Genomic DNA, 25,546 nt, shown 5'->3' on the forward strand with positions numbered 1-25,546 from the left:
TCTCATCTCTTCTATAATTGAACTCGACTCCAATCTTCCATATATGTAATTACGAAATTTGTCCATTTGAATAAAATTAAAATATAAATTCACCTTCCCTCTCACCTCTCGATAATTTGAAATGATGGCCTTGAACACCCTTGAAGGGTGAAAGTCGAAACCTTTTGAAAAAAAAACCTTATTAAGTATTTCGTATCAAGTATCAGTCATTCTGTATACAAGTCTACTAAAACTTATTGGTAAAACTTGTGTAAAACTTACTCGAAACATTAAAGGTTTATTTATTTATTTTTATTCGATTACCGCACAAGATTCCGAAGTGCTCCCAACTGTCTGAAACCAGAGAGACAATTAGTGAATTTTGTGAGGCCTAAGGTAGTCGGGAGGGAAAGAAGATGTAGAACAGGAAGTTGGGACAGTACCTGGCTATTCAGATCTGGTCACCAAACACGGCTAAAGCCTTTTCAATTAAAGTTTCAATTCTGAATGGTGGTCTTACACCAGGGAGACACCGGGAGTATCTTCTACTCTGGAACGTGCCGCGAATATACTTTACATTATTTTTAATTAAGAAGCGAAAACTAATTTGTGCACGCCGAGGTTTGAACCCGCCACCTCCGGGTAGCTAGTCTAGAGCCTTACTTCTCGACCACGGAGGCCATCAGCATATTATACAGGGTTTTCCAATAAGAGGTGTTATTTTGAATAGCCCGCTATTTCGGTAGATGTTACTTTTGAAGCTATCATTTTTCAACATTTGACAAGTAGAAACTACGCCATTAATAAAAATGGAACGATACACGCTTCAACAACGCATTGAAATTATTAAAATTCACTTGAGTGAATCAAATGCAAATCATCTTGAGTGATGAGGCCCATTTGCACCTCGGTGGCTTCGTCAACAAGCAAAATTGTCGCATTTGGGGCTCGGAAAACCCAAGAGTTATTATTGAAAAGCCTCTCTACCCTCAACGTGTGACTGTTTGGTGCGGTTTATGGTCCGGCGGAGTCATTGGACCTTAATTTTTCGAAAATGAGGCTGGAGCAACAGTTACGGTGAATGGATTTCGCTATCGAGAGATGATTAATGATTTTTTATGGCCGAAATTGGATGGTATTGATCTGGACAACGTTTATTTTCAACAAGACGGCGCTACGTGCCACACAAGCAACGAAACCATTGATCTTTTACGATTGAATATCAATATAACACCTCTTATTGGAAAACCCTGTAGTTAAATTAAACTCACTTATTCTTAACATTCTTCTCTATTCCTTATTTCTCTATTTAAATACTTTCAATACCAATGTTTTTGTTATTCAAAATTTAAAAGTAGAATTTTAACATTTATCTCTTTTGAAAGAACTGTCTTTCTAAATCTGGATAGATTGTTACTGTCATACTATGACCTGTGTATACTACCTTCTCACACAGATGCATTGCCGGTATACAGCATATTTCAGAATACAATTAGGATTGTATATTCGTACCTATGTGTTACTACGCTTTGTGTTGTTTGGGTCTACCCTAATCGCCTATAACCCTACAAATGCACGTTGATAGAATATGTAATTATTAGCAAATTTAAGAACAAAATCGTTCAATTTTGATTTGATTTTATCTTTTATGTGTTTTTATATATTCACTTGTGCGTACATTTAACTACGCAATTCATTTTTGAAATATGTCTTAAATAGTGTACAGTAAGATGTATGTAATGGGGTATTTTCAATAATGTAATGAAACAAAGTTGATAGTTTTAAACAGACAACAATTTTTATTTTCTCAAAACAAATGCATGTAGGTACACTTAGTTTCCTACAACTTATCCTAGATGGCGCTAGGTGTATCATTTTAATTATTTTATTATCATAGACTAATAGCATTTTCAGACAATATAAATACCGTTAAATATGTGTGGAAGATTTCAAATTTATTTTTCTAATTCTGATCATTGTATTAAAAATGTGTAATTTTAATATTTAGATATATAATTAAACCATCTAAAACCGCACATTCCGAAACTTTTTTTTAATATGAAACCGCACAAGAGTCCCAACTGCTGTCAACCGTCTGGAGCCAGTGTGACTAAGGCATCCCCAATTGTGGTATGTTGTGAGGCTGAAGGTAATAGGCAGTGGAAGGACATGGGGACGAAGATGGTGGGGAAATACCAGGCTATTCAGATCTGGCCACCAAACACGGCCAAAGCCATTTAAAGCAACGTTTCAATTCTGAATTGTGGGCTTACACCAGGGCGATACTGAGAGTACCTTTCACTGTGGAACGTGTCGCAAATATACAATATATTATTTTAAATAAGTAATTTATGAAATAACACAAATTTAACAAATAAAATTTACTTGCGCACGCCTGGGTTCGAATTTGCGACCTCTGGCATGCTAGTCTTAAACCTCTCCACAACGGTGGCCGTCGAAACGTTTCCAAATGGTTACAACGTGATTATGACGTAGAAAACGCCACTGCTGCTTATCCGGCGTGATGTAAACGTCGCCATATACACGAATAGAAACGAACATATCGTTTTGGCTACAAATTGAAAATTCAACATTTTAAATCGTTGTAAAAAATATATTCATTCACATAAAAAAAAAAAAAAAAAAAATATCTTCATCTCTGTCATTTTTTCGAGAATAAAACAAAACGGTGAATATACCATATTGGTGAGCTGTTTGTAAGTAAATAGTTGTGTTGACGAATATTACTGTATTTTTTATTTGTATAAAAGTTGTTAAATATCTAGTGTAGGTACTACGTAAACACTGCAACTACGATAATAAATGTTTTCTGACAAACAAAACTTTTTTTCCTTTTTGCCTTTCCTATTCCTGCTTTCTATTTTATCATTCAGTCCTTTTACAGCTTTGAGAGTTTCCTGGAAGGAAGTTCAAGGTACTCGATCACTACGAGTATATTTAGAAATTCATGCAGGATCCAAATTCAAATTCATCCAGTACACAAAATGGATTGAAAGGTAAAAACTATTTTAATTTTACTTTGATAAATGGACTAATTTGATTGATGAAAAAAGGGCTCAAAACCCCTCTGGAGCCAGTGAGACTATGGCATCCCCGGTTAGGGTAATTTGTGAGGCTGTAGGTAGTGGAGAGGGGAAAGAGATGGGGAAGTACCTGGCTATTCAGATGTGGTCGCCAAACACGGCCAAACCCATATCAAGCAACATTCCAATTCTGAATGGTGGTCTTACACCAGAGCGATACTGAGAGTATCTCCCATTCTGAAACGTGGCGGAAATATACCATGTATTATTTTTAGTAAATTATGAAATAACATACATTCATAAAATATAATTTATTATTTATTAAAAGATAAATTTATTTTTACATTACAAGGTTTTTATGCAAAGGATAAAAGTAGTATAAGCAATAATTGTTATATTTAATTATTGAAGGCTATATTAGCGATTCTAAAACAAATATTTGAAACAGAAAAATCATATAAATATACGGTCACATCTAAGTCATGAACCCAGGACCCTCGCCTTGCCGGGGCACCTCTCTACCAACTGAGCTAATGGGACCATATCTCCTTAGGTCATATTTAAGTGTATCATATTTCGAATAAGAACTACCAACATTTTCTTAATTTTCTCACCGCACATTTTTATTGGTTGCTATCTTTATGTACGGTCGCAAGATTTAACTCGAACTAAATGCAATCTAGATAGTGTCTCGTATAAATATATCTTATTTTAATTTTTATATGCGACATCTATTGACTTTTTACGCAAGTTAATGATGAATATTTTATTTTTGGAATAACTTATTGAGTAAAACCTCAAATTGTAATATTTATTTATTGAAGACGTAGATTTCAACATTCACTAAGAGATTTTTTTCTTAATTTTTATTTATATCAACCCCACGCAAGAGGCCCCGAGAAAAAAAGTGGGTGTGTCAAGCCTACGCAAGACAGAAGTGAAACTTCTAGTTTCAGCTGATGCTTGGCGTGGCGCAGTTCGCTGGTGTCTGAGAGAGAGGAAAGAAGAGAAGAGAGAGAACGTTCGTGAGCGGCTCCCCCACCTCAACAAGGTTTCACTTCAAAAATGCCACAGCCGAGAATCGAACCTCGCTTAACTGATTGAAAGCCAACCACGCTGAGCACCAACTGTAAGCAAAGCCGCATAAATTGATTATATTATGTAGGTTCTGAAAATATGAGAGCTTGTTATGTTTTATAATGTTACCTACATCACACCCAAAATATAATATATTTTTAAAAATAATGTACAATGTACAGAAATAGAATCCCACACAAGATCGCGTAGTGCGCTCTAGCGAACGGATATTTTATCAGAGGGAGATAGTTTTAATTTTTTTTTCTGTAAATTATTACATATTATCAAAATAAATAAATTAATTAAATAAATGTAATACAATTATCATAATATACGGATTAGATAATAATTTTAATCCAACACAATAACGCAAAGCGCGCTCTAGCGGAGTAATGTTTTATCACAGTGAGATAAGTGTTTTTATTATTTTGCAATATTATTTTCTTTTAAAAAATGTTCTGACCTACTAAAAAATAAGATATTGAATGAAAAAGGCGTTAAAAACAAAAAAATAATGTGCGATGGCCGAGAATCGAACTCGGATCAACTGCTTGGAAGGCAACTATGCTGACCATTACACCACCAACGCCAGTTGTCGGGATGAGCTAAGAAGCATTTATATGTTACTTCAAAACTTTGACTAGATCAAATGAACTTTAATCGGTGGTGGGGGTACCCGCATTTTCGTTTCGGTCATGAGTCGGTTTTACTCCGGTCCTCGAAATTGCATGACGCGCGTAAAGAAGTTTCACTTCAATAATTTCCCTCAAGGACTGTGTCATCTTTGGAGATGCTGTATGTAGGGTCTTCTTTTAGGAAAGGGAGGAGAGAAAGTTCTGCGAAGGTAAAAGGTTTGATGGTTGGGTTAATCTAGGGATCATTATCTCCAGGAGTGACGGACGTAAGAATATATCCCTCCCACTGCGGCGCAGGTCTATGGGTCGACAGACCAGTTGGAGGGGTAAGAGGGTCTCCCCAAATCAGCCTCTCCCGATCTGGCACGCCACGCAGTTGGTGGGAAGACGCATCCTGAACACACCGTACCCAATTTTGGCGCGGTTGGATATCTAGCCCGACTGACAGCGAGATGCAAATCGCATTGTATTTGACCTGGCGTCCCGCCAAATCGCACCATTGTGCGGTTGTCAATGGGGACTTTTACGTAGTCCTCGAGTACCTCAGGTATGGTGAAATATTAATAAAAAATAATTATTTAACTACATTAAAATTTCAACACGAAACAAATTATTTCAGCTGCATTAATTATGTAGATATTCAAATTATTTTGGTGAAAGATTTAAACATTACGATAAGAGCCATTTCATTTGAATATCAAACAATCTAAACAATGAAAAAAGGTTCGAAAATAATAAAAAAAATAATTAAATAATTGCCCCGGTTGCGTGTCCACATACGTCACCGTACGTAATTAATTTATTCATTTTTTGTAGCTGCGTAAAAGCAATATTATCAAGTTTTAACGTATAGCCCACACACGAACCCTGATACAATAAATGGAAATGCTTATGATTTATAATGGTGGCTGCACAGTAATTCATATGTTTTCCTATTCAAATTATCGTGCAAAGCATTTTATCTGTGTATCTAGTTTACATAAAAATTGGTCACTTTCGGTCGACTACAAAAATTGTATTTTAGAAATTATGTGTGTTAGTACCTCTTGGCCACAGCATATAGAAAGTAACAAAGATACAGGCATAATACGCCTTTCAAACCACGGTGGTTTGATAGTCAAAAGAGAAAGGCTTCGTATGCCTGTATCTTGGTTTTAAAATGCTTTAGTGTACTTAAGTCGTTTTGGCTTGGCTCCCTTGATATCATGTGTTTTTATGTTTATCTATTTATTCTATTTGCCAAGAATAATTAAGTTATTTTTTGCTTCGAATTGTTTTAATTTTAGTTTTGAGAAGTTATTTTGAGTTTAAAAGGTTTTATTTTGACAATAATTAATTATAGAAATATTAAGAAAATATTAATGAAAAGTGTGTTTTTGTACACCCGTGTTATATTGTATTAATAACCTTATTGATGGATAATGTCATTACTTGTAAAATATTATATATATTACAATAAATTTAAATACTAATGAAAAGATAAGAAAAATCGCCCATTAAAATGTTTTCACAACATAATTGAATGCGGGTCCAATTAGACCCATATATACCATGTACGTAGTTGAAAATATGTATACCAATTAAGTATCAAAGCCATTTCAAGAAAACTTTGAATTCAGTTTCGAATAAATTAGGAAGCATCTCAATAAGACCCATAAAATGTTATATTCACGACTTTGTGAACTTAGAAATAATATAATAAATAAATTTGTCCACAAACATATAATATTTATTATTATATTAATTTATAATCGTACAGTCATTGAATAACGATGTTTTTCTTTTGTCCGTAACCTACCGACATAATGATAGAACGATATTCTTATTTAAATTCTTAGATATATTTACGTACCACATGACCCAACTATTGTTTATATTGAAATTACTATGTTCAATGATTCTGTCCTTCTCGACAAAAGTTTCTTCTGGGAGTAACCCATGTTTTTTTTATGTTACGATTTGTTTCACTAATAAAATATATTACGGAAACAAAAAAAGATAAAACTCAGATAAAAGTTCTGTTTTCTTGTTTGAGAAAAAGTTGGCTGATACTGCATGGTATCTTGATTCTAACTTTTCGTGACCGGGTGATGTTTATTTTTCACGCTTCTGAGATGTCATTTTGTCATGAACCACAGCATGTCTTCAATATGTTAGCTGTTATGCATTTCAATAATTAAGTTATATGTAATACGCCTTGAACAGCAAAAAACAACAACTCCTTGTTACTCATCATCAAGTATCGTGTAATACCAATAATAATAATTGGATATTTTGTTTTGCACTGTTTTTTTATGAAAAAGCACGTACAATTTAGTATGAGATCCAAGGCTTTGCCAAATTTTATTATTCACAAATTATACAGAAAAAACACGTGCTTACCTGGCAGGTCACTGTGTTCAATGGATTGACATCCTATTTAATTGATCCCTTTTCCCATCCACGTAATTAAATCAGAATTTGTACCTTGTTCAGAAGCGTATTGCCCTGGGGAGAAAATCGTTACCACAAACAAAGCGATTGCTTCAGATAAATCACGTATTTAAACCTAGCCCAAGGTTCTTATATACTCTAAGAACATTGAACAACAAAGTAAATAAAAAAGTAATATATTTCGTAATATAACAATATTATATTACGAAATCCGGGATAAATATCTATGTACCTTACCATGATGCTTCGTTTCATAAATTTTATAATTTAACTACCTCCGTGGTCGAGGGGAAAGGCTCTCGACTGGCAAGTTTGAGGTCACGGGTTCGAAACCCGGTGTGCGCAAGTAAATTTTATTTGATTCAATTACTCATCTCAAATATTTGCGGCACGTTCCAGAGTGGAAGATACTCTCAGTATCGCCTTGGTATACCTGGTGACCACCATTCAGAATAGATTGCGTTGCTTGCAATGGTTTTGGCCGTGTTTTTTGACCTAATCTGAATAGCCAGGTACTTCCTAACCTTCTTCTTCCCCATCTCCTTCCCATCTCTACTACCTTCAGCCTCACAACATACGCCTATAGGGATACCGTAGTCTCACTGGCTCCAGACGGTTGGGAGCAGTCGGGACACTTGTGCGGTTTCATATATAATTTTATTTTTTAGCAATTGAATAAACCCATCAAACTAGGCTAGTGCTCATATCATAAAATAATACAAAAAGTAATATAATAACTAACAAAAAGATCAAAACAACAGCAACAGCATTACAAGTTTGTAGAGCAGCGCCCCGGCAAGGCGAAAGTCATGGGTTCAAGTACCAGGTGCTAACTTTCTTTTTATGTTTTTTATATTTCAATTTTTCGTTTAAAAATTCTAATATTATTTTCAATTATTAAATATTATAATTTGAGGTTTTACTCATTAAGTTATTCCGAAAATAAAAATATTCATAAATATATATATATTTTATTAAGTTAATAGTTATAGGCCTTAATCGTAAGTCTCTAGTTTTAAGTCAGTAGTTCTAGTGTTAACTATTTAAGAAATATATTTGTACAGCGCCCTTGACGTGATTTCTCACGAAAACTGCGCTATATAAATTAGCCAATTATTATTATTATTATTAGTCTTGCAAAAAGTCAATAGATGTCGCAAATTAAAATGACAAGGCAAGGGTCGTGGGTTCAAGTCCTAGATGTGACCGTATCTTTTTCTGATTGCATTTAGTTCGAGTTGAATCTTGCGTTCATACATAAAGATAGCAGCCAGTAAAAATATTCGGCTAAAGAAATCGTGAAGATAATGTTGGTAGTTCGTAGCAGTGCCCGGCAAGACGAACGTCCTGGGTTCAAGTCCCATATCTTTTTATGATTTTTCTGTTTCAAATTTTCGTTAAAAAGTCGCTTAAATTGTCTTGTATAATTAAATTAAAATTGACGGATATGTGTATACTTTACAAGAGGTTGGTGCTTGGCCTACGGGATAACGAATAGCCATGATTCAATACAGTGTTACTGACATAATAATCATCGGAAAGCCACTAAACTTTCTAGGCATAAAATTGTTAATTTAAAAGCAAATTACTTTCTCAGACGGATTTAATTAAGAAGTTAACCGTGTTCTCCACAACAATTAATTAACACGCCAAGTAGACTGCTCTGTTTCATAGTTTTTAAGCTTTGCTCAACATATTGGTAAAATTGTTGTATACTTTCAAGCTGTTCCTGATTTTTCGATGTTTGATTTTCCACACAGGACGTCATCTCGAAGGTTTAATTAATTTTAAATTTGAAAACACTTCCACTTGCCGTACGTTCATTAAATTTCCCTTTCCAACAAGGGTTGTTCACAAATTGACTTCCACTTTCCAAAGTTACTTCTTCTTAATCGTACCTAACAATTCCAAAGCAGTTTATACAACTATTTATTAAGACAATTGTTAGCTTCTTTAAATTGAAACATAAGTCAGTAAGAAGTTAATTCTTGTATCGGCGTGAATAAATAAAACAATTTAGGAGGTTGAACGTCGGTACTTATTTGAGGCATCTAGAACCAGAGCGGTCCAATGGTCCAATGAGATAAATGCAATTGAAAAATGTCCGTTTTCAACTATAATTTCGTGTATTCTCGAGTTTGGTTAAAATAGTCGTAAATATTGCTCCTTTTATTGGATGTCTTTACAAAGCACCTTCCTAATGCTTCATTGGTTACAAAACCAGAAGGTATTTATGGCGAGTCAGCAGTCACTAACGAAAAATTTATTTCGCACTTCGTATTTTCGTAAATTTGCAAGAGAAGTCTTATCATTTCGAAGGATTTATTTTTATCTTCCATTTTCGAATGTTCGCATTGAATGAAATTGTCTGTGGGCTTGTGATAATATTGAATGTTTTGTGCCATAACCAACCCAATAATTTTATGTATTTGACTTATAATTAAGAACACAAAAAATTCTTTGTGGACGTATTAGTGATCCAAATATTTGTCCAATCGGGTCTTGAATTTTCAATGCAAAACTGTGTTTAAGAAAATCAAATGGGATAGAATTCTGCGCTGGACTAGTGGGCTAAATGAAATAGTTGTTTTATTTCAAATTTATATGGAAAGCAATTCTAGTTTTCTTCTTATTTCATGTCTTAATGTGACTACATCATACGGATTTCCACCTCTTGTACCCTTTTCTTTCTCTGAATATTCTCTCCTTCCTTTCCTTAAAAAGACACTGCACACGGCATCCTCAAAGATGGAATAGGCTCTGAAGGAAATAATTTTTTTCCGGGCCTCCTATGTGGAGCTAATGTAAAAAAAAATTACATATTATAGATCTTCTCGCGTATGTGATGCATGTTTGGGGGCGGTGCCTGGAACGTCACGGTGAGACCCAAACGGTCGCACTAGACATATCCAAGGCCTTTGACCGGGTCTGGCACCGAGGACTTGTCAACAAATTGCCTTCTTACGGACTTCCCGCATCCCTGTGTACGTGGATTGCTGACTTTTTAAGGGATAGGTCGATTCAGGCGGTTGCTGACGGTTTCACCTCTCCCTCACACTCCATAAATGCTGGCGTCCCACAGGGATCGGTTCTGTCTCCGACTTTGTTTTTGTTAACAAAGAAACAAGATTTTCCATCAGGTGTCCTTGACACATGATAATGGGTCATTCAGACAAATAAAATATTGTATTTCCTGAAAAAATATTTTACGAATGACATCTAGGTCACATGAGTATTATTTTTCTTTTATATAAGAATACAACATAAATCTTACGAATAATATTTTTATCTGTTAAGCATAAAAATTACTGTGGCAACCGTTTACTGGATTCTATTATGTTGTATATAGCCCATTTATCTACATGCATTCAGTTCGTAAAGCCGCATGTACACCAGCTATGTAAATGCCGGCAGCTGTATTTAGCATGCCAGTAGCGAATCGCATACTAGTAGTTCGTATACCGTACAATGGCACAGCGTTTGATTTTACATAAGCCAGTGGCACGCGGTGTGAGGTGGGGAGTGGAGAGAGACGCGTAGTACGTCTAAATCAAACCTCATAGATTACAAGGCCAGTACACTGAATCAAGTCAGCCTCCTAACTTGTATGGGAACCTCAAAAAATGTTTTTTTTTTTTAAATTAACTAAAACACTCTGAATGAGTGTCCCGGCCTTGTGATTTAGATGGTTTTGTCTGAATTCGCTCTGCCAGTAGCTTTCTTGCAAGTTGATATTTTCGCGATATAAATGGCTGGGTGGGACAATGAAAAGACTGAACTTCGTATTCACTATCGCAACTACCAGTGCATGTGGAATACAGGTTCGCTGCTTTACAAAAACTAAATTGCAGTTTGTTTCTTTTTCTTCCTAAACTTCCATCTCAGCCAGCACATTAACACTAATAATTAGTTATTCGCAAGAAATTAGAGATGTGAGTAGCTAGCATGATAGTATCTACCTACGGCTCAAAAGCATGCCTTTTCACCGGCATGTGTATCCGCGCCATAATGCGATTTATGAAGTAGTTCTTAAAACGGTATTTTGTGTATTTTTATTGAATGAAGCAAATAGAAAAACCCGTAAGCAATTGTAAAAACTGTCTATAGTCTATACCTATTCCATAAAATATTTAAAAAAATAAACTGGGATGAATCACATCATAACTTCGATAGCAATGTTAAAATTGAAGAAATGCTTGCCGTCCATAATGGAGTGCTGATACCCACCCATATGAATGTATGTAAAGCATGGAACTGGCAGAGAAAGCATGAAAGTAGACCTAAAATGAGATCCCTGAGGCCTACATGAGTATGAGTCATGAGTACGCGGAGAAAGATGATCCTGTTAAAAAGTGATAATGAATTTTCATTTTAAAAAAGTGATAATGAATTTTCATTCCAATTTCCATCAATAATTTTACCTACCTACAGACTTGACGTTTCATCCTTGCTCATACTAATTTAAAGAAATAAACGCAAATAAAGCTATATTTAAGCAGTAAAAAAGTGCAGAATACATTGATTTCACGATCGTGCGTTGTTTGTGCGTTTTCAAACTTTAAAAAAGTGAATCTGTGCTCTATTTCATTGTTCGTGAAAAAAGGACAATAGGACACAACAATTTAGTGAATTAAACAATTAACAAACAGTGAAACATAACGAAATTTAAAGTTTATCCTAAATATCTAGAACCTATTAAGGTTTTTATTAAAAAACGGTGTTTTTTACTTCAAAAAAATATGAATCCACATCAATTCATGGATTCTGCGAAGGAGGCAATTGATGATTTATTGAATTGTGTTCAAGATAAAGTGAATAAATTTAATAAAGAACAAATTAACTTAATTACAACGAAAACAAGTGCTATATTTAACTGGATGGGACATCTAACTCTTCAGTTATCTGAAGCAAAGGAAAAAATAATCGAACCAACATTTGGATACGGGAAAGTAGCTGAAAACCAAAATAAAATATTGGAAAGTGATTACAAATTAATAGTTTCATCGAACAATGCTGACGAATCTTCAGAAAATATACAAAATAAAATCAGGAAGAAAATTAACTTAAGTAAGATTGGTGCCAAAGTGATTGGTGTTAATGCGATATCTAAAAATAGAATACTTATAAAATGTTCGACAAAGTACGATGCGGAAAAATGAGTAAAGCTATCGGAGACGAGTTCAAAGACATCAGTGCTACAGAAATTAAAAAGAAAAGACCAACTATAATACTTAAGGGCATTGCTAATGACTATAATAAGGATGATATAATACAAGATATAATCGAACAGAATGAAGATATCAAGGATGTGATGATAGATAAACCAGAAATTGAGATGACGTTAAAAAAGATCTTGAAAAACAAATATAATAACACATCTAATTACATAATAGAAGTTAGTACTGAAATAAGAAGAAGGCTAGTATATACCGGTAAAATCTATGTGGGATACCAGAGAATACAAGTAGAGGATGCCCATCCTCTAGTGCAATGCTATCACTGCCTGGGCTTTGGACATACTTCTGTCAGGTGTCTTCATAAAGAAAAGGACAAACCATTGTGTACACACTGTGCTGGTGATCATTCCTACAAAGATTGTGCTAACAAAGATAAAGAACCTAAATGTAAAAATTGTGATAAAAATAATAAAAAAATGAACTGGAATATTGACATCAGGCATTCTGCAAACGTTAAAACGAAATGTATTGTGTATAAAAAAATGAGCTTTTTAGCAAAAGAAAAAATAGAATATTGACTAGAAATAAGATTAAACCTGTCTCAAAGTAGATTTAGTGTTATTACATTTTATTACATAAATATCGTTATAAAAATTATAAAAAATCACAAATTAACTAACAAAAATAACATTATTATATTACATTATTTTTTTAATAGTAATATCATAACGTCACCTTCAACAACATTTTTTTTGTTTACTTAAACATGCATTTTTTCACTGTGTACTACATTTCACATTCATAATTATAAAAAAGGCTTTTAAAATTTTTTTAAAATATGAAAAATATTCTGAGATAACACTAGATGTGAACATACAGTTTATTTTATATTTATTAAGCCTTTATCAAAAATTACTTGTACCAATTAGCTTCAAATACAATCACTTTTATTTTGTTAAATATTTAACATTAAATTCTTCAATTTATACTCAAAATATGTCTGTTAAACAAAACAAGAAAACAATTAATTACCATCACGAACTAAATGGCGCAGAATAATTTTTCTTATATAGATAATGATAATGAAATAGAAAGTAGTACAGTAAATAATTTAGAAGATTGGATAAAAAAACAAAACATAAATTCGTCTGATAATCTTGTTTGTATTCAATTAAATATTAGATCTATACAAAAGTATTGGGATGTATTGCATATATATTTAATTAATTGTTTGAAGCATATTGACATTCTGATGCTATGTGAAACATCTGTTCAAACTGAAAGTATGTGTATTTACAATATTCCTGGATATAATGCATATAACTACTGCAGGACTGATAAGTCAGGAGGAGGTATTATATTGTATATAAGAAACAAATTTGAATTTAGACTAAAAACATTAAAATCAATACATTTTGAAAATATATCAGGAAAGCTCATACTCCAGGACAAAACTAAAGTCAATATAATAGCTATCTATAGACCTCCTAATTTCAGTAAATCTTCATTTCTGACGGAATTATCATCATATCTTGAGACAATTAATAGTAAGGAAAATATTATCTTACTTGGAGATATAAATATTAATTTGTTTGATGAACAAGATAATATTGTAACTTCGTACGAAAACTTACTTACTAACCATTATTTAACTAAATGCATCAATGTAGTAACCAGAGAAGCTGTATCAAATGGACAAATTACTCGCACGTGTATTGACCATATATTTGCCAAATTTAGAGGCAAGAAAATAACAGCTTGCGTCTGTGAAAATAATATTGCCGATCATTTTATCACTGCTATTAATATAAAATGTCATAAACGTCAGGTAGACTTTGCAAATAAGTATATTCAAATCATCTCACAAAAGGATATTGATAGACATATCAGAGATTATAACTGGAGTAAACTTATAGAGGATAAGGATTGTATTTCATTATATGAAAAAATAAAATCTTTATTTAATAAATTTTACAAGAGCAGTTCTAAAACGATAGTGCAAAAACCGAAAACACGACCTTATGCAATAAATGAATGGGTAAGCAGTGAATTATTATGTCAAATAAATAAAAGGGATAAACAATATAAAAAAATGGAAAAGTACACCAACAAACAAAACATATGAAACAGAATACAAAAAATCACGAAACCTTGTCAATAAACTTATAAATAAAGATAAAACTAACTACTATAATAATAAATTTAAAAACTGTTTTAATGATACAAAAAAAACCTGGGATGTGATAAATAATATTTTAGGACGTAAACCCAAAAACGATTGTGATGAAACAATAACACGATATATGTTAAAAGATAGAACTGAGGATTCTGTGTCAAATGATTTTGTGAATTACTTCTCGGATAGCATCAGCAACATGTTACATAAATGCAATCACAAAGCTACTAATATTGTACTGGAAGAACTGCCTCACAGTTTATTTATACCAAGAGCTACTATAACTGATATTGAAAACATTGTTAAAAAAATGAAAAACTCTAAAAGCACAGGTATTGACAATATAAGAATGTTTGATTTAAAAAGAAATATAAAAACTCTTGGGCCAATAATTACTCATTTAATCAATACGATAATAAAGCAAGCAAAAATTCCACAAGAATTTAAATGTAGCATTACTAGACCAATATTTAAAGGTGGAAAACACATTGAACTGGGAAATTATAGGCCTATTAGTATACTACCTGCGTTAGAAAAAATTCTCGAAAATTTTTTATCAAATAAATTAAATAATTACATTGAAAAATTCGCATATATAGATCATCATAGATCCAAATCAATATGGCTTTCAAAGAAAAAAAAATACTGAAAAATTACTGCAAGATTTTTCCAATTACATAAATAATCAATTAAATAATAAATTACATGTTATTGTGTTATTTATCGATAACTCTAAAGCTTTTGACACAATTAACTCTAAAAAACTGCTAGAAACCTTAGAAAAAATTGGAATAAGAGGAAATGTGTTAAATTTATTTAAAGATTATCTTAGAAATAGAAAAATATGTACCAAAATAAATAATTATTTTAGTAAAACAAAGAATGTATCTGCAGGAGTTCCACAAGGTTCCATATTGGGACCTACACTATATATAATTTATGTAACTATAATGAAAAAACTTTTCTCTTTTGTTAAACATTTTGTATTTGCAGATGATACGGCATTGGTCATATCACATAAAGATCTAAAAATTGCAATTGAACTCATGCAAATTGACTTTAATCAACTTTGTAAATGGTCACATGATGCAGGACTATTAATAAATGCTAAAAAAACCAAAGTTATGCATATAAGATCACCTAATGCCAGATTTCAATTTAATCCTAATATTATTTCTCATAGTTTTAATTGCATCCATAAAAATATCCCGACTAATTGTAAATGTGAAAGCTTAGAATTAGTTACAGAATATGTCTATCTTGGTGTTACAGTAGATTGCTTTTTCAAATGGGACAAAAATATTTAAAAAAACCTGTAAAAGACTCAGATCAATTGCTGGCAGAATGTACACATTAAATTTTTTCCTATCAATTGAAACACTTAAAATAATATATATGTCAATGGCAGAATCTATTATAAGATATGGATTAACCATATGGGGAAATACTAGTATAACCAATCTGAAACAAGTCCAAGTTGTACAAAACGCAATTGTAAAATTACTAGTCGTCCCTAATATTTTTAAACAGAGACATAATACACCGTTGCTGTTTCAGAGTGCCAAAATTTTACCTGTTAAGGCTATACTATGGCAAAAAATCATAATTCAGTATATATTTACCCCGCAGCATAAAGAAAAATTAGAACATAAATACAGTACTAGATTCACGCGCAATGACGGGTTAATAGTTCCGAAATTTAATAATAAATACGGACAGAGAACGTTTGAATACAACATACCGAAGATATTTTATTTATTACCTGACACTATAAAGCAATGTAAATCTATGAATAAGGTTAAATATATGGTGAAAAATTGGCTATCGGAAAAAAAATATTTATTTTAATTATGTATGAAAAATTGTATGAAAAATTGTTAATTCTGTAGATATAAGATGTAAATTATAACTTTAAAAAATGTATTTGAAACTAAATTTAAGCACCTGTTGACAAGCCAATTCAATCGGCTTAGCAGGACTTGTTTGTTGATATTATGTATTAACTATTTATTCAATAAAAAAAAAAAAAAAAAATTAAAAAAAATAAAAAAAATTCCATATCAAAATTTGTTGCGTAGTTTATAAGAACTAAGCGCACAAACAGACAGATGCGGAAGCGACTTTGTTTTATACTATTTAGAGATTAGAGATAAATAAACTTAATGCAACATACTAAACCGTAAAATTACATATTTTCCTCTTTCTACCAATTTCTCCATTCATTTTCTTTTTGCCATTTCATCTTATTTTGATAACAGAGTTCACCAGAAGGACACATTCTTTTGAAATATATTCACATAAAAAAATGTCTCCAATAAAAAAATATTATTCATTTCTTCCTTACGATATTTCTTTCACGTTGCGATATTTAACAAGTTTTTGGGATAAGTTTTTTATGTCTTCGTGTGTTTCTTCTTCCGGAATCTGAACATTGAAATAGTATTTTTTACTTTAAAAAGTAACTCAACAAATCTCAAATATTCCCCGGAGGGAACATTTCATCTATCGAAATATTGTTAATCTTTGACCGGGGGTTAACCTTTCCCATGATACAACAAATATAATTTGAATTTCAAAGATAATTGACACTTCACTTTGTAGTTTCTTGTTATATTTGCCAACAACAAAGTGGTACGAGTAGATAAAAAATCTCAGTTTAGTTTGAATGAATATACTTTTCGCGAAATATATATGCGCGTATAAAATTATGATTGCTGATTTATTAAAAATATCTTCAAAATATTGGTAATCCGGTTAAAAAACGGGACTGCATCCGCATTCTGATAAACTTTTAGTAAATTCGTAATAATATCAGAACACCTACATTTGCCCTAACATTATAATAGGAATCACTAGCGCCTGACTTTTCGTTCTCATATTGATTCGGTATGCAACACTGCCATGCGAATGCTAGGTTTTGTAATCTGCAACGCAATTTTTTTTTCTAATACGGCAATCATAAAAATGCTTTACTCTTATAACTCTGGTTCGTAGCATTCGCATCGAGAGTCGCTTGGTTTTTGGGGATCCGAAGATGCAATACACTCTGTGATGGACTCGCCCTGGGATAAATTTTTTTTATTGTTGATTTATTATGGTGGGAAAGAAATTTTCAGTTGGTCTCACGACATAGGGGATTACCAGATGTTGGACAACTGATTTTAAAACAAGTGCTTAGATTTATTAGGGTAGAAAAAAAATAGGAACATGCACTGTATCGTCACAGACCTCCGTGATGGTCGTTTGAATTCTTAGATTTTATTCAGTGGGGTAGTAATGGATTTGCCAGAGTAGGGGGGGGATAGGAAAAAAAACCTAACGAGATCGATAAGAAACAATTCAACTAGGTTGAGCAATGCTACTAAGTGGCTTTCTAAGTATGAAATACGCCGTTAAATATAGTTACGTAATTTTCTAAGGATTCAGACGAATTATAATTATGAATAGCGAGGTAAATAACATTTTAACAGGACGAGTTTGGAATTTGCCTAATTAAATTAAAATCTCGCAAGAAGATTTAAAAAATAAAACTATCACATCATAATTATTTACTACATTCTAGAATTAGGTTGGTAATTTGAAAAGAGGCTAAAAACTGGTGGGCCAACACGCCACTGGACTGGAAGAGTCTTGTTACATTCTTTTGAACAAAGAATTGGACATTTTACTTGAGAAGTAACAATTTATTGGTTTTGAAACGATTTAAATTGATGTGTTCCTTTAGTGCATTTCTGTCTTTTGAATACAAAAAGCATTCAGAATTCAAAAAAACATAAATTAGAAATCGCATATGGCGATTTGGGGGGGTTGGTTTGGGGAGGGAGAGTCTGGATTTGAAAGCGCGGGGAGACGGTCGGGATAGTCAGCGTTGAAGAACGGAAGAAGAAAGTCGATAGTCGAGGGTGAAAAAAGCGGTTCAAGAGAGTCAGGTTTTGAAAACGTTGGGAGGCGGGAAATAGAGTCAAGGGGGTCAGAGTTTCAAGGTCTGGGAGACGGTCAGGAATAATCAGGATCGGTCAGCGTTTTAGGATAGTCGAGTCGGTAAAAACTAGGAAGCGCGTCAACAAGAATTAATCGTCGGGACGCGAACGCAGCTAAAGTCATTTAGTGTAGAAGGAGTGATTTTTCTAACAGCATGAGTATTTTACTGCATGTGACTGTGTTTGTTTTTTTTTATAATTATTTGGATTGTTGACACTAAGATGTATCGGTGAGTCTATTATAATCTAATTATTAACACTTATTTCCCTAATGTAAACCAGATAATTCAATTGTATTTTGAAGTAGGGGTATTTAACTTGAGTACTATAGGTAATTATGTTGAAGTCTTGAACGGAAGAACTTGGGACAATGGTCCGGACCTGTTAGCAAGGGAGGCCATAAATCACCTATTGCCTTGAAGCGACCGGGTCTTGGCGATTAACAAAAGGACTAAGAGCGGTTACCCTGAAGCCGCTTTGGATCATTCAATAATAGACATTGTTTATGAGTTAGAATATTTTATGCAATTTAAAATGATTTAATAATTCTCCAGTAGTTAGTAATATTTAGCGCCAAAATTTATAGAACACAAACCATTGTATTTATGCAGTGTTTTTATAGTCCGGCGAACGGTTATTAGTCGAAACAATCAGATACCTATGGGCGGAATAGTAACGGATAGAACGGTTATTAGTCGAAACAATCAGATACCTATGGGCGGAATAGTAACGGATAGAACGGTTAATTAAATGCTTCAATGCCTGTTATTTGACAATGAGTTGTCGTATCCTCCTTGGGAATTCAACTTATTCTTCACGGAATTCATAAAATATATTTAATTAAATATAACTTATTCAAACATCACTCTTTTCATTCATTTTTGAATCGGGATAACGCAGCGGGTTGAAGCTAGCCGCCGAGAGAATTCATCTGTCTGGCATTCCTATTCTATCAAGTGAGATTTTCATTTTTCATAAGTTTGGCGGGGACGAAGTATACGAATTTTCCGTAGGCTGTCCTATCTTATCAAAGCGACAAAAGCGAAGGGAACGAAATTTGTGATTGGCTTACCTAATAGGGGCTTTTGTGTTAGCAAAGTCGATAACCCTGGATACCGAGATAAAGTCTATTTTCAGTAGAGTAGCGCCGGTTTTTACCCTGCTCAGGTGTGGTTGAGTTATCCCCGTAAAAAGCACCGGTTTCTGTCGAAGGTGTTGGCGGACCAGCCTTAGATAGTCACCCTGAATAGACCCCTGTTTCGAGTATTTTCAGCTGGTGAGAGGACGCTTTTCACGGAGTTCAAATCGAAGGGAACGAAAATTGCTAATGGGCTTTCCTACTTGAGTTAGCTGGTAGACGAAGGAACAAAGCGGATAAGGGCTATGCTATTCTTGTCTGGCGTGTGGGGAGGATTTTCTCGCTGACAGAACGAAGGGATCGTGACGAATATGAAGTTGTTTCGGCGATTTCTGACGTCCTTCCTGTTAAATTCAATAAGTACTTACCCCACTATAGGAGGAGAAGTCATCCAGAATTAGGTTGGAAATTGACTCCGACTGAAACCGTTTGAGCTGACGGAGATCGGATGATTCAGATTCACGACCTGATGATTCCAGTATCCCTGATCCTTAGCGCCGGAACTCGAGGATATCAATTTCTACCATTCTTTGATATTTGAAGTGAACGGAGGGTAACAAACGATAGAGCGAATGACCATGACTTTGAAGTGGGGTAAAATCTCCCGTCTAGGAAACATTCGTTATGTCGGATGGACGCCCTCATCCAAATTAAATATTGACATGACTATTTTGAGTGTGGACGAAAGACTTGAAGTATGTTCTGTATTGTACATATGATAAATATGTGTCATTACCTCTACTGGAACGAGAAGCTGTATAGACTGGAGCCAGGAGCTATTTGGAGTAGCGTGACTGCAGAGGCGAAGTCGAACAAACTGAAGCTGAATTCATCATTATTCTTACGAGCGTAAACCAGAGGGGTGTTCACGGGACTCCCGAACTCCTGACGTTGCTGATGCAAACCACTTCAGTATATGTTTATGTTTGAGGTTAGTAGAGTGGACTCCTAATTTTCGGCATGCTGGCGAAGCTTAACTCATCATCGATTTGGGGGAGGTTGACGCGACCTAGACCTCGCGCTACCCACGTGACCCAAATGGTTCCTGACACCAGGCTATCATGCCACCGGACCGGAGCAGCTTCTTATACCTAACGGTATAAGATGAATCTTCTTCAATCATCATCATCATCAACATCATCATTCACCAACAAGGACCCACATCCCACTTTCATCACCCTCCGGCAGGAGGCAAAACATGTCATTATTTCATTTGTCGCTGAGCGATATTCAATTCGTTTCTGGAGGTGTTGGGATTGGACCATCAACTTGGCTGCTCTCGAGCTGGTCACGTTGATGGATGGGATTTGGACGGAGACCAATCGAAAGCAACACATGTTTTGTCTCTAGCTATTCCCGAAAATACCTACTCATAGAAATAACTCACAAAACTAACAATCCATAGTCAAATCATTAACTTAGAATCTTGTGCATCTTGAATTGAATTGTCTATAGTGAATTTCATGTACTTAATTTGTAATTAATTGTCTCATTATATTAGCACATTATCGACTGCAGCATCCTGAAACGTTTGGGCGAGCAAACAAGGTAGGAAAAGGTAGTTAAAATCAGGGTAGTCGGTCATTGTCTTATTTTCAAACCATACAGAATGTAACACGCCTCATCTAAAAAGAACCAAAGTTACCACAACCAATTAAAAGGATCCTTCAATGAATTAATCCCTGTCGAAACAAAAAATTGACACAACGTGACATATTAATTCGTTAAGATTGAAGGGTTGATAAACCGCGAGAAGTTGCAAATCAAACGTGACAAAAGATTAATCCGTTAATAAAAAGCTAGGGTAGAAGCTTAAAAAACATTACAACTCAGATGATATAGAAAAGGTGCAAAAAAAGTTTATGCGATACGTTTACATGCGAAAGTTTGGGTACTACCCCTTGCGAGATCGCTCTGACTTCATCGCTGGAATGCTAGGACTTGTTCGTCCAGACATTAGGAGAAAAATTGAAATAGCGGTAATAGCACATAATCTGCTAAACGGACACATTTACAAAACTGATTTTCTAGATTCACGTTTTATGTCCACGATATCTTCACCAGCGCTAGGCTTTTTATTTTTTCATGAGGCAGGATCAAGCTACCAATGCTCATGCCTACGGGCAGAAAGACTTTGCTTTTAAACCAATTTCCTTCAGAGGTAGACATGTTTCAGTCAAACCTTAATGAATTCGAGATTAGAGTAAGTAGGTATTCATTTTTTAACACGATGAAGCATCGCAACTGATTTAATAAGTGTATATAATAGAGTAATGTACTGGTAGGTAAATGATTAGTGCTTTTCACATATAAACAATAAATAAACAACTATAATGACAAAATTCAACTCATTCATTAATCACCTGCAATACAGTGTTTAAGCGGATTATGAATAATTTGAAGAGATTCTTAGTAAATTATCTATATATTTAATCAAATGATTAAATTAATTGTACCTTATTTTATCTAAAAATTGCTAATTTATTATTTTTTTTTTAATTTCAGTTGCGAGGCAACATTCCCTCATCCCTTTCCTCCCCCATCCCGCTACAATGACAAAACCTGTCTCCCACATCCGGCCTGTATACTTAAAAACACATATATATTCTTGTATAATGCATTATATAGGTGTATTACATTTGTTCTACTTCCATTTTATACTTATTACATAGTTTGTCTTCTAAATTTGTTACTTATTCCTGCTTTTTATATTCTAGTCTACATTCACTAAATACTTAGTTGTGTATTACCAAATCAACCATCTGTTGACATTTATAATTGGTCTGTTTCTTTTGCATCCCCCTTTGTGTATTGAATTAATATTAAGACTGTTAATGTTCATGAAAACAAATAAATAATTAAACATCAATATGTTTTCTCCATGTGGAAGTAGGTATGTATGTATTCGCATAGACTGGATGGATAGGAAACATCAGTATTTAATCCTACAATTGTCCTACCCCCACCCAATGTACCTATCCTAAAATGTAACCATATAAAATATCTGTTGGAATAATTGTTGCGAGATGAAGAAGATGTCAAACCATATACTACATTTTAAACTCTCAGTATGCTCAGTGTGTAAAGCAAATATAGGACATATTGATGTGTAATATAAAACAGATCGCGGAATAAATTTGAATCATCTGGAAGCTGGTATATTTTGTGGCCACAACTGCAACGGGTAAGTCGTGACATTGGGGCCACAACTGCGTTCAACTTAATATTGAATCTTTGTGCGAGTCCGAACTTTAATTAAAACTACACCCAGCACATGAAAATAGTTTTCTCCGATCAGAGCACCCAGTTTGCATCTTGGATTTTATAAATGCACTTCGAATACGATAATGTTTTTCTTCAAAATGCGTTAGCAGATGAATCCACAAAGAGAATTTTATCGTTATATTCTGAACATAATACTGGTTCAATCTTAAAAGTTACTCCTCGTGCGAGTAAACAACTTAATAATTAAAACTATATCCATAACATGAAAATGGTTTCTACCGATTTCCTACTTGAATTTTTACTGCTGTACTTATTAATCAATATAATGGCTTCAGAGGCGTCACCAGCTTCCAAGCTTGAATGGTGTATCTTATTTTTTTATAGAGCTTATAGGGAAGGAACAAGAAAATAGTCAGAATAAACTAAAACGTGCATCCTGTGTAGATTAAAAAAAATAATAATATGTACCTGGCTGAGAACCCCCCTCCCCAACAGTTACTATACAACAAAGTATTATCACAATAAAAACACATAAATTTGTTTTTGACCACTATTGTTTTATTTTCACTCTACCGGTTTCAGAAGAACCCTTCCTTCGTCAGGAGAATATTAAAAACAGTTTTTAACAGGAAGGGTTCTTCCGAACCCGGTAGAGTGAAAATAAAACAATAGTGGTCAAAAACAAATTTATGTGTTTTTATTGTAAATTATGATGAGCCACAAAGTGAATGCTTTTTACAATTAAAATATTATCAGTTTATTATTATAGTAGTTTCGTCGGCAGTCACAAACGTCTTTTTTTCTTTATTTTTTTTTAATGTGTCTAGAGGGGGGTAGTTGCCCGCCCCTCCCTGCCCCCCGTGCCGACGACCATGAATGGTTTCCGTCTAAAATGCGTCTGCAGATAATTTTGTCCGTAAGCGAGTCCCCAGTTTAATAAGAATTGCACGCATTATTTCTTATTACACATTTAATTTCTTATAAGTAAAATAACAATAATAATAAATTCTGATTTAAAATTCATTAACTTGGATTTTTACATATTTTAAATCAATAGCAGGATACTTATTGATAAATATCATTCCCTTACGAATACAAATTACCTAAGATTAATTAATTTAATATTATCCCTCAAACCTCTGGATTATTCTGTCAGAAGCTCCAAGTATTTCAGCTTTGAAATAAAATTAAAAAATCGAATATTTTTTAACGTATCCGAAAAATAAAAACTGTCTTTTAAATGTGATGAAATACACATTGCAATTTTATGATTATAAATAAATACATAATTTTGTAATTTTTACATTTTAAGTGAAAACATATATATTTTTTAATTGTTAAACTTATGTTTCTGGTAACCAAAATAACTGAAAACAAAAAATAAATAAAAACCTACTCATTTAATTAGATATATGTATTAAAAACGTTATTATCTGCTCACTATATTGTCTTTTAATATAAAAATAATCAATAGCAAATTTTCGAAGATGCATTTTTTTTTCAAATTGCCTTTTGGTTTCATCAACGTGTATTTTAAATTTGTATGTGGTTATTTTTTTATTTGAATATAAAGCGTGAGATTTTTTCTTTCTAACACCGTTGCGATTATATTTCTAACCATGACAGAAAGTGAGATACAACGATTTCAATAAGACCATATGAGCTGTTCCTAAAAGCGAACAAATTAGCCCGAGGGGTTAAGAAAAATAATATGGGGTATCTTCCATTCGGATGGTACGTTAAATTCCAAAAAAACTGTTTCCCAATAGTTTACATAATGTACTTGTCAACTTGCGAGTTTCAGGTTTTATGCAAGTCTTCCCTTGAGACATTTGTGTCAATCTTCAAATTATTGTGTTCAACGCCGCAGTATGACTCATTACCGGCTTGTCTGATTTCAGAACTTGTTCACTGTCTCAAGCATTTTGAAGGGATCTATTTCCAACTTTACTAGATACTATTTAAAGCAATTAACTGAATGGTTTCGCTTTACTGATGTTCTGATATTAACAATCTGGTCAAACTAGAAAGAGATTTGGATGTCATTAGTCGGCGGAAAGTTGAATGAATCAAATGGCAGCCAATGTGTTTAGTTTGGAGATTGAGCTGTCAGATTATCAGGCCATAAAATTGTAGTAATTAGTAATTAACATTCAACTAAAACATAGAAAATCTTTAAAAATCATAGCGATTATTTTAAATATCTTTTTGCAGTGTTGTTATTTGGGTGTAGATTCAATACAGCCCAACAGATCTCGGTAGAGTAACGTAGATCTAAGTTATTATTTTCCAGTTAAATTAGTTTTAAGGTATTTCTGTAGATGGCGGTGCTTACGGATAAAACATTTTGACTGTACCCGAATGGTAAAAAGTAAATCCGATGATTAGATAGTCAGCTCTAGTTCCAACTGCTTCCCTCGTTAGAATAGCTCATAGTTTTTAATAGAACAGACGTATGTCTAGTAAGATATTTACTGTAATTATCTTATAATAATAAAGTGCTCATAATCTTTAACGAACCACTAAAATATTGAATACTCCCGATGTTAGGTGTATTCCATGCTAATAAGATAATTAAACAGTTTGCCAGTACATTCAGAAAATCTTAAACATACGTTAATAATATTAAAAAATATATCAGTTAATAATTAACCCCATTGCTGACAAGACTTTTACTAATTC

This window comes from Hesperophylax consimilis, chromosome 21, assembly GCF_061612785.1.
Source record: "Hesperophylax consimilis isolate HC1 chromosome 21, BYU_Hcon_1.0, whole genome shotgun sequence".
In the NCBI taxonomy this organism is placed as follows: Eukaryota; Metazoa; Arthropoda; class Insecta; order Trichoptera; family Limnephilidae; genus Hesperophylax; species Hesperophylax consimilis.